This window comes from Condylostylus longicornis, unplaced genomic scaffold (genome assembly GCF_029603195.1).
Source record: "Condylostylus longicornis isolate FDR11 unplaced genomic scaffold, ASM2960319v2 ptg000155l, whole genome shotgun sequence".
Taxonomy (NCBI): domain Eukaryota; kingdom Metazoa; phylum Arthropoda; class Insecta; order Diptera; family Dolichopodidae; genus Condylostylus; species Condylostylus longicornis.
The window spans coordinates 379,308-395,286 of NW_026578123.1; the positions used below are offsets into that span (position 1 = coordinate 379,308).

At 23.4% G+C, this 15,979-nt stretch overlaps 1 long non-coding RNA gene across 1 annotated transcript in view; it reads right to left on the reverse strand.

The window, feature by feature from the left end:
- The window catches only part of LOC129615953 (uncharacterized), a 156,897-nt gene that overhangs the window by 44,852 nt on the left and 96,066 nt on the right, over window positions 1–15,979 (reverse strand). Inside the window, exon 2 of the long non-coding RNA XR_008697494.1 lies at window positions 14,060–14,096. This is a non-coding gene — a long non-coding RNA (uncharacterized LOC129615953). The remainder of the gene's footprint in view (window positions 1–14,059; window positions 14,097–15,979) is intronic.

A 15,979-nucleotide genomic window follows, 5' to 3' on the forward strand; every position in this document is an offset into this window, starting at 1 on the left:
TTTGTTTCCATGCTGCGCGTTTTATAATAAAAATATTTTATAATTAAAATGCCTGAAAAAGTTTTTTTTTTTTTCGAAATATTTTAATGATTTAATTATAAGTTCAAAAAGTCACTTAAGTAAACGAATAGATGGTATAAAATGGTTTTCTTTCCGCTTGCTACTAGATAAATTCTGTTATAATTTTTATAAAGGGTGATTTTTAAAGAAAATTATAGAAAAGCTGTAAATTATTTTGCAAATTTCGTTTGAATCATCGAATTAATCACAAATTGTCACTCATTCTTTATACACAAAGTGGAACACGAGGAAAAGTTTTATGTGTTCCATTCAAAGGATCTAATATCTAACCAGTTTTTCGTACATTTAAATTAGAATTCTACCAAGTATCAGAATGATTTTTCGAAGAAAATAAAAAGAGGATTTTTTATAATTCCGGAAAAAATAAATTTAGAACGGTCAAAACTTCTCTGGATGTTATGTGAATGCTGCAGAACACACATCAGTAATATACTGATCTCTAATAACGTGACCAGACACATCAGTAGGGGAAAGGCCCAAAGACGGATTCTCTCTTCGCTGCTTATAGTCCTTGTTTGTCAAGGCAGTTACATATGGAAACCCCAGTTTTATGGTTCGATTTTTCAAGAGTAATACGATTTTTTCGGAAAAAAAAGAAACTCTAGGTATATTCACGACAAGACGAAAGCATAGAGCATTTATTGTGTGAGCGCGAGACGACTGCTTGCCTGTAATTGAGTTGCTTGGGGGGAAGGGGTGGGGGGCTTTATTACCCCGGGGATGATCTCGCAGCTTGATGTGGCTGCCATACTGTAGTTTATCAGGGGTGTAGGGCTGATGTAGAAGGGGTGGGAATCACAAAAGATCCTATGGGTCGACATGAGAATGCCCTAAGGGCCTTGGTCCCGGAAAAAAATAGAAAAATATATATATATATACTAAAGACAGTTCGGCTTATTTGCCGCTCCGGTCACGTTGAACAATCAACAATCAAACCTTCTCTTTTAAATAAAAGATTCAAACTGTGGAATGAATTGTTCGTCTAATGCTTTCTCAATTAGTATGCGCCATGTATCAAAAATTTGAAAGTTTTGTTTGGCTGTCTGTTTCTGATGGAATTGATTTACTCTTATCAAACTGTAACGGATACCAGCTGACCAATCATATTTAAATATTTGAAATAGTATTTTTAATAGTTCTTAATTATGTCAAACTGGAGGGATACCTTTATTGCCTCATGAGAGTCACATTAATAATAGTGAATAAATAAAATATTTAAATAAATTTTGACTTGATATGACGCCATCTATATTCAATTTTTTTTTTCTTTCATTAAAATTTTGAGTTAATGGAAAATTTGCTTTAAATTAAAATATTTTTGTAAAATTAACCTCCTTTTTATATTTTATCGTGTCATAAGAGAAAATCATTTGTATATATGTAAGTATATCAAAATTTTAATGAAAATTCTCTTTAAATAATAATAATATTCAAATGGGAATTAATTTTATGAAATATTATTTTAATAATATAGACGGTAAACACAGAAAATATTAAAATTTTTCCTCTAATAAATTTGAATGTCTAATGAAAAGTTATAATCGTGGGTGGTTACTCTAATAAATTGTTTGTTTAAAGAAATTTTCATTTTTCCATAATTTTTTTTTTTGGTTTTTCTTTTCCCACACGAAAACTTTTTTTTTTCAAAGGTTAGATCCATAAAAGTTTAATGAAATTTTATCTATCTTAGGATTAAAATAATTTAAAATTAAATTCATTCAAATTATTTTGAAAAATAGACCCATGTGATCTCATTAATGCTGGTTATTTGTATATATATATATGTAGTTTAATTTCAATTTATATGAAGTAATTTGTAATTTTGTCCTTATAAAATAATTTAAGAATCTTAAATATATTTTATAAAAATAAAAAATTAAGAGAAATTTTCATAAAATTTTTCAATTCAGAAATATGAATTATTATAACTAAATTATAGTGATTTTAATAAATCGTTCACAATTTTTTATATAAACAGCTATTTTAGGCTATATTTCCTAATTCGGGCAAATTATGCTTTTTCGGTCTATTTCTGACATTTTCGGGCTATTTCGGGCAATTTCGGCCATTTTCGGGCTATTTCGGCCACTTTTAAAATTTCGCAAACTAACAGAATTTTTGATTTTTTTTAGATTTTCTGATAGAAAATAACGTCCATATGTTATTTGAACCACAAATGAGCATTTTTACTATCTTCATAGAACAGACAATAATTGAACAAGACTAAGGAGTTAAATTTCAAAAATATTTTTGTAATATTACCATTTTTAATTTAAAATAGTACAAGCAATAATTTTTCAAAAAGCAATTATTTGTAAATTGTAGGTTTTTAATTAATTAAGTTGCGGAACTCGTTATTTATGTCATTATAATAGAAGCACAAAAAACCTTATTCTCCACACAAAAATAAAAGTATAATAAAGAAGAAAAAGTCATATATTTTAATTAGACACTTAACCAAAGAGTAAATACAACCTTTTTTTAATTTTTCTCCACGAAATAAATTCATTTTTCTATTATTTTCAATAGCGCCATTTTTTTTTTTTTTTTTTGTAAACCAAGAAAAGGATAAATTAATTTTTTCTTTTCTTGTTCCTTTATTTTTCATGATTATGCAAAAAAATTGTTATATATAGAAAATCCTTTAGAAAATATTTCCTTCCTTGAGCATCTTGTTTTTTACCTTGAAATATGTATTTTACCTTGTCTTTTGTAAAACAGTAAAAAAACAAAAAATTCTCAAGATAATCGAGATTCAATTAGTGTACGTATAATTATAATTTAATTAATTAAAGCTATTTAAAAGTATAATAAATAATATTATAAAAGCGTCGCATTCTAATTGCATTATGCATTTTTATAATAAACACTTTTGCATTATTTTAAATTGTATGGTAGGGCGTTGAAGAGAAGGTGATTTTTTTTTTACTTTTTTAAAGAAGAAAATATATTTTGGAAAGCGAAATTTATAACAGATTTATCTTGAAGGTAATAAAGTGTTTAAAGATAATAAAGGTCAATGATTAACGAGAATTTTATGGCCGTATATTTAGTCTTGTGATTATTAAAAATATGCTTAAGTCCAGCTAGAATAGTAATTTAATTAGTTTATAGTAATTGTTACCGAAATTTTTTTACTAGCAATTTGGATTATGTTTGATTCTGAATAAAATTGTTTAAGCCGTATGTGTTGATTCAACTCTAGTAACTCTACTAACTCTACAATAGCCCTACTAATTACAGCTATTGTCTTTTCGTGCTTGTTTAAATGATAACTGTCTTGGTTTAGCAATATTATTTGTTTACCATAAATAATTATAGAGTGCCATTAAAGCAGGTTATGTAACTTCTTAGCCGTTAAAATAAGTTATGTGATTTTTCTTAACCAAAAATAATGTGTCAAATCTATAAGGAATTGGTTGATAATATAAAAATACGTTTAAAATTTTAATAAACTTTTAAGTACAGTAGAACCTCTATATTATGAACTTAACCATATTTTATTATGAAAACCTTTGTGTTTAGTAAATATTTTGTATTGGCAGTAACATATTGCTTTGAATTTTGAAAATTTTGCTATATTACGAAATCTACTACGAATTAAAATTTGATAATTGTAGTTCGTTGTGTTTCCCATTTAGGTTCTACTGTAACACTAATTATTGTTTCTTGATATAAATATAATATGCTTTTTTCAAAAATTTATTATTTCTATGACACATTTGCATTTTTAAAATTATAAAATCGTATAAGACGAAAATTATACGTTTTAATTAAGATAAAATTTTAGTTAGCAAAGACTTATGAACTTAATGAACATTTATACGAGCATTTATGTCAAAAAATTATGGACTCTTTATAAATAAATAAATTTTTTAAATAAGTCAAAGTAACGATTATGAAGCTCTAAATTTTAAAATTGTTTTTTTTTTTTTTGTTTAACTAAATTAAATTAAAAAAAATTAATAGAAATGAAAAAAAAAACAAAATACCAAAAAAGATTTATTTATTTTAAAAGGGGGTTAAGTTCTCGCCCTCAATAAAATTGGGTATCTACATACATATGTGTAATATAGACAAAAAAGACTCGCTTTTTATTTTTTAAATTTTTTTTTTTTTTATCTCTGAACTTTGGCAATTTTGGCTCGTAAATCACCCATTATAATTATTATGTTATACGGTATAATTCATTAGTATTTGTAAATTTGAAAGATCTATACTTATACATACCCATGTATGTATGTAGAGTAATTTAAACTGCTTTAGTGTCATTTAATATTTATATGGTATATATGTGAAAATAAGAGTAAATAATAAAGAACAAAAGAATTTTTTTTAAGAGCTGACACAATGAAAATATAAAGAAAATCGTATTTTTAGTGAAATTTCTTTTTGTATAATTAGAATAAATCTTTTGGGACGGGTTAGAAGGTGGAAAGGGGAATTATAACTGATAGATTCATTAGACAAACAAGTCAGTCACAATCACAATATGAATTTGTTTTTTCATTCTTCTATTTCTTCTTATATATTTTTTTTTGTTTTATTCGGAAATTTGGTATATTTTTTAGTATGCTATTAACCCTTTTTGCCTTATTACTATTCATAGAATATTTTGCTTTAATTTTTTTTTCTTTCTACTTTTAATTTAGTGAAGGTGAATTCTAATTTACAGTGTTATATATATATACTCGTATATAGGGTTGTGGATAATTCCAATTTTGTTTTCGTTCTTTATTTTCTTCTTTTAGCTTATTTTGTTCTCTTTCTTCTAATGTACGTACGTTTATTTCGTATACTTTTATAATGCATATTTTGTGCATTGAGAGCGCATCGAGATTTACTAAAATAAAAAAAAAAATAGTGAGGAACGTATAGTTAGTTTTGTATTGTATATTCACTAATTAACTTTGTAGTTTAAAGTTCATGCTTTTGCTAATGCATTCCATATAATATAGAAAATTTTATTCTTTCAGATTATATGCTCTGCTTTCTTGTTAATTTTTGTTGTAGCCCTGCACACATACATACATTATATGCATTGCATAAGTGTAGTAATATTTTATAATATAAACATGAATGTGTATAGTGATTTTCGTTTTACTGTATAAAAAGTTTAAGGGTTTTAAATTAAAAATTCATTTAACAACTAACTGTTTTATATTATGAAGATTTTGTGTTAATTATACGAGTACATGTGTGCATGCATGTTATTTAGATTTTCACTTTGGTTTGTTCTTATTTAAAATGTCATTTGATACTTTTTTTTTTTTGAAAATTTCGATTTTAATTGTGTATAGGTACTCTTGTATATTTTGATGTCAGTTTTGTGGTTTCAAATTGTTGTGTTGAATAAAATTTTACATAAAATAATTTTAGAGCAAGAAATTGAATTAATGAACAAAAATTAAAAAATGGTGTATGGTGTACAAATAAATTTTAAAAAAATATTTTTTGATTTTTAAAATTAATTTAAATTAAGATTTAACATAGACTTGATGTTAAAAAATAGAAAATATTCTATCGCATTTTTCTAAATCTGAATTCCTATCCTATTGAATTCTAAATCCTAATTAGGTTAGGTTTGGTTTAAATAGCTCTAAGGTAGTTCTTCAATTTTCTGAAAAGTAATCTTACGGTAGATAGATCTACTGCCCGAAATTTTAGCTGAATTTTTTTCGAGAGTGTAAAAGTCTATTTTTCATAATAACAGCTGTTTTGTCGCTTCAGTTGTTTCGTTTCGTTCCTCTTCCTTTGTTTTAGCAGAATCGTTTGTAGGGTAAACAATTTTCCAGTTCACCATTTCAATATCATTCTTGAATCTGAAAATTCGCTCAAAAATCAATTAAATTTCTAATCAAATGACTAATATCAAAATAAAGTCATGAACTTTTAAACTTTCCGCATGAATACATAAATTTTTTTTTTGGTGTTCTATTAAATTTTTTATAACATTGTTAAAACTGTAAGGATTCGTCAATTATTTTTAAAATTGTCACAGTACAATAGTGAACTAAAATTATGATTTGTAACTGAAACTACGGTTTACAATGTGCCTAGGTCAAAAAAATATAAATTTCATTTAATAAAATATTAAATTTGCTCATGCACAAATAAAATATTAAATTTCAATTTAAAATTATTTAAAAAAAAAAAATATTTAATTTTAAAAATTCTGTCAAGGTTTACAAATGTACAGTTAACTTCATTATTAACAAATCCAAATTTATGTATTTATTTTTTTTTTCAAAATGAAATTCAAGTGTATATATAACAATAGAAATTATAACTGCGAACTGTTATACAATTTTATTGAATTAAAAAAAAAAATGTTTTTCTATTTTCTAAAAGATTTTTTAAAACCTACTTACCTACTTTTATATTGTTTAAAATTTAAAATTATTAAAAAATTTTTTAAATTTTTAAAAACGAGAAATACAAAAAATAATTTTAAAATTTTAAAATTTTATTTTTATAAAATATTGTAGCCTTTAACAATATTATTTAATATTTTTTTCTTCCATTATTTGAAAAATTCAAAATTATGCCTTTGAATGCTTTTCACCCTAAAGAGAAATAATATGAGTATATGTATATATGTTTATATTATTGCACTAACACTTTTCAACACTATTATAAATGTGTTTATTGAAAATTTGAATATTGTGTTTATAATATAGAAAATTATTCCTTTTGTTTTATTACAATATTGTGAAAAATAAAATGATTGTATTAGAAGAAATTATTTCTGAAGACATCAACAATAAAATATTTTAACATAAAAATTATGTTATTGCCTTTAAAAGTGTATAAAGCAGGTGACAATAGAAAATAAGGTGACCATTATACGGAATTCGAAAAGAATGCAAATTTTGGAAATTTGCTGTCTCGGATTCAGGAAAATCAATTTATAATATGTATATTATTATTTTAGAATCATTCAGTGAAATTTTTAATAGCATCTTGCCATAATACATATAGTATATGTACCGTTTATGTTGTGTATTTTGTTGATGAATATATTAGTACGAGATTATATAATGGAATTTTTAAAATTATTATACGATACTTTGTGTATTTACATAAAATTTAATTTGTTCACTCATTCTTGACACACAAACAATATAACAATACCTTGCAGGTGTTATACTCTCCTTTTTTGTATATTACAGATGTGGGTATAAGGCAGGTTATGGCGGAAGCGGACAAAACAGTACGTGTTCTGAATGATATTGGAGTTATTATTTTATATTTTATTAAAACATCAGAAAATGGTATTCAAAGAACAAGCTCATATTCAAATCTTTTTTATTATTATAAAAAGATGATAAAATGGTCACTTATAATTAAAACTTATATCTTTTCATATACTTTATACATTCATACATATTTATTTTTAGATTATAACATTCATAATTATTTGTATTGAAGAGAACTATTATAAAAGGAATTATAATAAGAAATTCTTGAATCTAAGGAAATATATGTATTTATAAAGCTATATATATACGCATGTAAGTGAAGTGCCTTTATATATATTATACTCGTACATATTCTCTTTCAAATATTTAATTGAATTTTATAATTCCAATATGCAGCATATTGTTTATTGTAGATATTTTTTTTAGACATACTCGTACATATATGTATATGTATAACACATTTTGCTAGTGCTAGATAATAAAATTTTTTTTATTTAAATATTAAATTCTATTGTAAGATTATATAAATAATTTTTATTGTTGATATATATATATATTTAATGTTAAGATAGTATGTAGATTACGATATAAAATCTTGTCTTTTGTTAATGTCTTTTACGATATTTAATTATAATGTAGTGCTAACATAATATTTAAATTGCATTTCTAGATTCATAACACAAAAAATATTTTCAGTTAAAAATTAATAGTTTCGCCTTAACAGTTAAAAATAAATTTAAGTAATTTCAAAGTTTTTCGGAAAAATATTTTTCCGAAACTTTAATAAGAATCGAATTTTTATAATCGGGAAAATATTTTAATTATGGAAATTCGTTTCTTGCTTGATTTGATCAATTTGTTCTCATTTTTGCTGTACTTATACATATTTTGCATGATTTTTGCTTCGAAATTCGGAAATAATCGAAATTATGAGTCGGAATTATTCGGAATTCATTCGAATTCGGAATGATCGGATGTGAATAAATTTTTCTAAACAATTAATTTCGGAGAAGCATTAGAGTCATCGGAATTGAATTAAAATTTTGATGAATTTATAAAATTTGACTAAGAAGAATTCAATTACATGGTAAAATTTCGAATTTTGTGAAAAGTTGACTTGAACAGTTTTCGACTTATTGTTGCCGATTAATGTTATGCGACACGGATATTATGTAAAATAATATATATATATATATATTTATATAATGTTTTTCAAGTACATTTTTAAAATGCATAGTTTTTCATTTTCTCTCGTTTATTTTTTTGTGTTTACCATTGCACAACATACGAGTATTTGTTTTTGTTTTTGTTTTTTTGAAAATTCTTTTTAATGCATTTAAGAATCATTTTTAATTAATTTCTATAATTATATTTACATATGTGCAATATAAAAAGGATTTTATTTTGAATTAAGAATTCCATTTTGTTTTTACTTGCTTTTTTGTTTTTTTTTTTGGCTTTTTGTGTGTGAAAATGGAATTAATAAGATTTCAAAAAGCGTTTTATTTATAATTATTCACTTACAATATTATTTTTTATTTTGTACCTTTATATACAAAGCAAAAATAAAAAAAAAAAAAAGGTATAAGTAACACAGGTTGGTTACCTTATTAATTATACATTATGCTCATATAATGTACATTCGTATTTAATATACAGGGTGTTCTACATAAGGTGGCAAATAATTTCAGACATAATTATTTAATTAATTTCCTGTCAAGAAATTGTATTGGAGGGTGGAGGAGTGCGATGCAGATATGCTCGTTTTAAGGCTACAGAATATTGAAGAACAGAGATATCAGATTTTTTCGTGTATAAAGAAAATTCTAATAACTTCAGAACCATCGACATGGAGTAACCATTAGGAACTGGTTTCACAGGTGAACAATTGCTTTTTATTTTCAGTCTTACAATTAATTTGATTTGAGCCATAGTTTTTGAGCCATAATTTGATTTTAGCCGTTAAAATTAGAAATTTCAATTTGATTTAGCTCGTCAAAATTAGAATTTTCGTTTTTTTTTTTATTAGATTTTTTTTTAAAAAGCCGAAATTGCCCGAAATTTTTTGTTGTTATTGTTTTTTTTTTCTCGCTGCGCTACGATGAGATCTTAAAGCTAAACGCATAAATTTAACATTTTCCTCTATCTCACATAATTTTGTAAGTAAAATGTAATAAATGTGCTTAAAAACATGCAAAAAATGCATTTTCCAATGGTTGTTCAATATTGCGGGGTTCCAAAATTAATAAGCATTTATTAATATGCAGGAAAAATCTGGTGATATTATTTTCAACAGGTTGTAGTTCGAAAACGAATATAACTGTATACAATTTTTTGCATTCCTGAAATTTTTTGCCACCTTATGCGCAACACCCTGTATAAACGAATAATTATATGTACACATATTAAGTATATTAATATATGATTGCTGTTGGTTGGTTTTGATTTACGAATTTTTGCATGAGTGAAAATTTTCATATTAATTTTGTATGTATGTATGTATGTATTTACGAACTTAACCATGTTAATTACAATTTTAAAATTTTATATTATTAACTTATTTATTATATTATTACATACGCATAAAATATAAATTAAGAAAATAAAATAAAAATAAAAATAATTTCATTTTTTAATCATTAATTTTTTAATTTGAATTTAATTAAATTAAATTTAATAATAATAAAACAAAAAACAAAATATAACAGAAAACTTAATATTAAAATCATTTAATGGAAAAATGGAAAAAATTTTCAAGGGAACATTATAAAATTTTTTATAATAATAACGGTATTTAAAAGAAATTTTTATATAACAAAATTAAAACACAAACATAATTGGCACACACGCATACAATTATATTATATTTTTTGGTAATATGGATTTGTGTAAATAAATAAAAATGAAAATGTTATACAAAAATAAACATTAAAAATGTTGGTGGTTTTATTAATTTCTTACTAAATGTAATAATAATGTTATAAAATAAAAAAGAACTACTAAATTGGGAATTAATGAATTTTTTTCCAATTATAATTCTCTTTTAAAACATTATTTTATTACAACATAATATTATTATATAACATATATATTGAAGGTAAGTTCATTATTATAATAATTGTAAGTGTGTGTATTGAACAGCATATTATCTTATTGCTTTAATAAATTTTGAGTACATTTACGTAAGTAATTCTATATATTTTATATTATGTAATTATGAAGTCATGAATTGTATGCAATATTAACCCTGAAATCATAAGCATTACTATTTTTACTGTTATTTCTGTTAACAAAATTGTTCAATATGCTCATTTTAATTAGTGTATACTAGCTTTTATGTATTTATGTACCTATAGTAAGGTTAATTTGTAAACTTAATGTATATAGTTAGCATTACAAATTTTTGTCTAAAAAAAATAAAATTTTTCAAATAAAAAACTTAAGTCCGAAATAAAATTTGAGTTTTTTTTTTGCAAAATCTTAAAAATATATGAACTTTAAAATTGTGCTGTAGTAACTTGTCGCTGTATTGGTAAACAATATTATTCAAAAATTATAATTCTTTTACTTACAATTTTATATGGTAAATTTTGAATTAAAGGAAAATAATTGATAAAGTCAGTGTTATAAAAGTTTATAAAAATAATTCCTAAAAGTATGCAAATTTATTATAACTATTATTTTTAATACCCCTAAAAGTAGGCAATTTTGCAAAATTTAACAAAAATTTAAATTAAATTTTATTAGTTGAAATGTAAATAGTATAAAAATATTTTTAATGTGAAAAAATGAATTTAAAATAAATGCTATAATTAATTTGAGATGCCTACCTTACATAGTTTTATATAATATTAATGTGCGTTCGTGTAAAATTTGTTTAGACTTCATTACCGAGACAGTTTTGCAAAGAAAAAATTTCGGGAAATTTTCTTATATCCTCAGAACTTTGTATATACTGCGATTAATCATATACCGTTAAGATTATTTCGGGTTTATCAATTCATATTTTCGGAATACTCAGTGGATAATTGGTAAGATTTATGTTCGTGTATATAGTTTAGAAAAGACCAGTTATCCAAAAGTTATAATTGAAAGATCAGTGATTCAAAAGCTAATTGAAGTTTAATGGAATACTAATTGATAATACTTCTAGGCGGCATTCTCGGACATTTCTTGAATAATATAATTCATGTGAAATTTTTAAAATATCTGGTTTTCTTTTTACAATTATTTTAATTTTAATGAATTAAGTCTAATAGATTTTGAATATGGAATGGGTATGAACTTAAAAATCTTGTATAACAATTTCATTTGCAAACGAACAATTTCCGCTTATAAGAGCGACTAAAATTATTGAATATCTTGTATTAAATTTCAATTATTTAGATACTTTTTTCCTATGTCCTTAATTAAAAAATATTAACAATGATATCTACTTAGTTTTCGATAGCATTTTTTTTTTCTCCGTCTTCAAATCGATATTTGAGTAATTAATTTTTTTATTAATTTATAAAGTAAAAAAAATCGTTGCTTTTTTACCATTATTTTTTCTTTGCTTCCTGATAATTTTCATCTTTTTTTTTAATTTTTGAAAAATAATTAAAGACGGTAACTTTTTAACCTACACGCTATATCCAAATATGTCAAATGTGCTTTTGCTTCTTCTAAAATAAGTCAAAGAGAAAAAAAAAATTGTTAATTTATTTTATTTTTTCTTTCTTTTTCTCTTTTTTTTTTATCACATATTTTATATATTGAAAATTACCTATCCCGCTTTCAATATATTATAAAAGGAATCCAAAAATTAGAAAACAAAAATAAAAAAAAAAACGAAAATGTTAGATTTCGATTCTTGGGTACACAAAACAAGGTACAAAAAAAAAAAATAAAACATTCAAGCATTATGCAAGAGTAAAGAAGAAAAAAGAGAGCAAGAAGAAGAAGAAGAAAATCGCATAAATTACTAATTTTTATATATTCTCTTTCTTTCTCTTTCTATACTGTTATAACACATAAACCATTATGCTGTCGTTATAAAAATATTTTTGGTTATTTTTCTCTTTTTTGTTTTTTTTTTTTTTGTTTTTTTGTGTTATTTGGCCTACCGCATCAAATTGAAGATAATAAAGCCATTTATGACCAAAAGTGTAGAACCTTTTATGGTTCGGGAACATTTAATGGAGTTTTATCTCATGTTCAATCGTTATTTATTAACTTAAAAAAAAAGAAAAATAAAAAAAATAAAAAAATGAAAGACCAAAAATATAAAATAACCAGCAAAGAACTTAAATTTTAACCTTAAGGTTCATTGAATTATTTGAACTATTTTATTATATTATTACTTACATATATACATATACAAATAACTACTATATTATTTGTAACGATGGTAATAATAATATTAAAATGAAAGAAAAAAAGAAGAAGAAAAAAAAACGCAATTCGAACGCTTTCGATTATGAATTACGAAAAATAAAAAAAAAGAGAAAAGAAAAAATTTTTGTGAGTTAAAGAGGGAATATTGTAAGGTGGCATAATATGCTCTTTTGAATTAAGTTGCTTCCATTTAATTTACAGAGTGAAAAGTTTCTTACTAAAGCAATTTGAATGTCATTTATATAAAATCAGTAATAAATCATTTATAGATATAGTTGTATGGTAATTATTTGCTTGATAATTGTCAGTGTTTTTTGGATTTTTAAAAATAAGAATAGAGTCAGAGAATCAACACTTACTTAAATTGTTATTACCTAAAACCATTTACATCTAGAAATTAACGAGAAGTCTTTTAAATGTGATTAAAAGTTAAATTGAGCGATAATATCGCTCAATATTGCTCAATATCGCTCAATTTATGTGTATTCGTATTTGTGGCCAGATTATTGTAAAGCGATATTCGGTGCTATTTTCGTTATATAGTATGTCAAATTTTACTAATACACAAAATGTAAATATATACACAGCTCAACAAATACATACATAAAATTACAAAAAAACGTTTGCTCTTTGTAAATTTTTCGAATTTAATACATTAAATTTTTTATTTATTGTTCCAGAAACTCATGGCGCTCATTAATTAGTAAAAAAATTTTATGCAATTTCATTTCATCAGCCACGAGGTTAGTATTATAAAACGACAACTTTTATAAAAAAAACCTTACAGTACCAACATTACATTTTTTTTGTTTCAATTCCATTACCGTTATGCAGCTATTATATGATTCTACTGCTATAAAAAAATCAATTTGCTAAAGTTTTCTTGAGTTTAGGTCATTTAAGTTTTCATGGAATTTAAAATTTTTTTAGTAAAAAGCACTCTTATCATTTTTTATTAAAATTTTATTGCTCATTTTAAGAACAATTTTTAAATACTCGTAATTAAGTGTGTATTTGGAACAAATTTTTGGATTCACTCTGTAACAAGAATCGCGAAAAGGCTTATATTGTAATCAAAGGAATACTCCTTCTTCCTTATCATTTCTATTTTTTTTTTGTATTTCTCTTATATTACGGTAGTCGTATATAGTTATTTATAAAATTTTTTTTTTCTTATACATTCCTGTTCAATGGTTTTAATGCTGAAGGCATGCTCATTATTGGAAAAATAATTGCAATACGTTGTTATTTTTATTAAGTTAACTGTTATTCCGCGTTTTTTTAAGGTTCTCTCATTTTTCCTCTTCAATTTCATACTACATACTGATATATACCTTAAAAATATATTTATATATATATAATATATAAGTTTTTTCAACACTTTTAATTGATAAATTTACCGTGATTTAATGTTTAATTTCGTTACGAAATTTACAGCTGAAAAGAGAGAGAAAAAAAAAGGTTTTTTTTTAGTAAAAGGTAAAATTAAAAAAATTTTTTTTTTTTACTTTTAATAGCAAAATATTTTGGCAATAAAGTATTTTATAATAGGATGTTTTTTTTTTTTTGTACATAATTTATAGTGGGGACGCCGTTCGTGTCTATATGAATGTGCGTCTATTCACGTATACTTGTATATGTGTATTGTGCAGAATATACAATGTATGAATGAATTGATAATATAGATTTTTTTTTTTTTGTTTTTCTTTAATTAAGGTTGCCATTCTATGAATTCAAAATAAAATTGAAAATAATTAACTTTTAAAAAAGATAAAAACAAAAAGTGTGGAAACATTAATTTAATTAAAGTACCTAATTGGCAGTTTTATTAGGATTAACATAAGAGAGAGAGAAAAAAAAACGATTATGTTAAAGTTTATTTGTTTTCGTATCCAAACTTCTGCAACGAGAAAGAAAGAGGCACTTTACATGAATGAATTTTTTGTACATTTAATATTCGCGGAATGAAATTTTTTGTTAATCACATAAAAATATTATGCCCACACCAACAATTTTTAAATCATTGTGAAAAATATAGTAGTTTTGCAAAAATTAACCCTTTATTTTCCGGTGTATTAATATTTGTACAGTTTTTTAAGGTGGAATCGAGCAGAATTGATTTTATGAAAGCGAATTAGTGATTTTGAACGGAATTCAAGAGTATATAACAAAACGACTACACTATTATCGTATACGTATATCGTAAGTATACAAGATTGTGAAGAATATCGAAAAGCTCAATTTATTAATCAGCTCATTAATTTTTTTTTAATAAGATTTTAAGCATTATTCTTGCCATTATTACAATATTTCCTTGCCTAATTTAAGCAAATTCTTTTTTAAATTTTAATTTTTCCTTTAAAATTTTCATTAAAACTTCTACTTATTGTAGCATAAATTAAAAATTCAGTACCAAAGGACCAATTATTTTAATTTTATTATTTGTTTTATTTTTTTTTGTTCTCAAAATACGAGTAATTTTAATTATTTTTATTGCCCAATTTATTCGGGATTCTTTTCAACAATATAATATGCTCAATTAAATGAATATAATTTAAAACTAAATTGTTTTTTTTTTTTATTATTTTACGATATACCATTAAATTCTGTATGAATTGTGTGAATTAATTTTAAAGTTTTATGAAAAATAATTATTTTATTACTTGAATTCTCTAATAATATGCATTTTGCATTTCTCTAAAAAAAAATTATTTAAAATTCACACCAAAAAAGGAAATATTTTTAGCTCTAATTATTACATAAAACTAGGAAATTTTCCTTAAAAAAGAGAGAAAAAATAGGGAGGTAATTTTCTGGATTAGCTTAACATAATTGTATAATTAAGAATTATTATTAAAAAATATGCTCTTCGGGTATATGTAAGAAAAAATTATTGTTATAGAATTATTTCAGTGTCTCTCTATTATCCGTAGAGAATAATATGAAAGTATATAGAGAAAAAGTTGGTAAATATCCAAATTTTCCTAAAAAAAAATTAACATAATTTTCGAATAATTTTAATTCGTACACATTTAGTGTAAAAATAATATGTGAACCTTGTAATTATGATATGCAAATTATATATATATATATTTTTTTTTAAGAATAAAGGAAATTCCTACAGAGGTATGAATAAAATAAAATTTGCAAAAATATTTTAAAAATTAACAAAAATTTCGGTGTAAGTATATTTTAACACTTCTAAAATAAATTAATTAATATTTATAAATTATTTCGAAATGAATTAAAAAGTGTTATATACTTGGTTGAATTAAAAAGTGTTATACACTGAAAAATTCCTTACTCAAAAATTTCATATA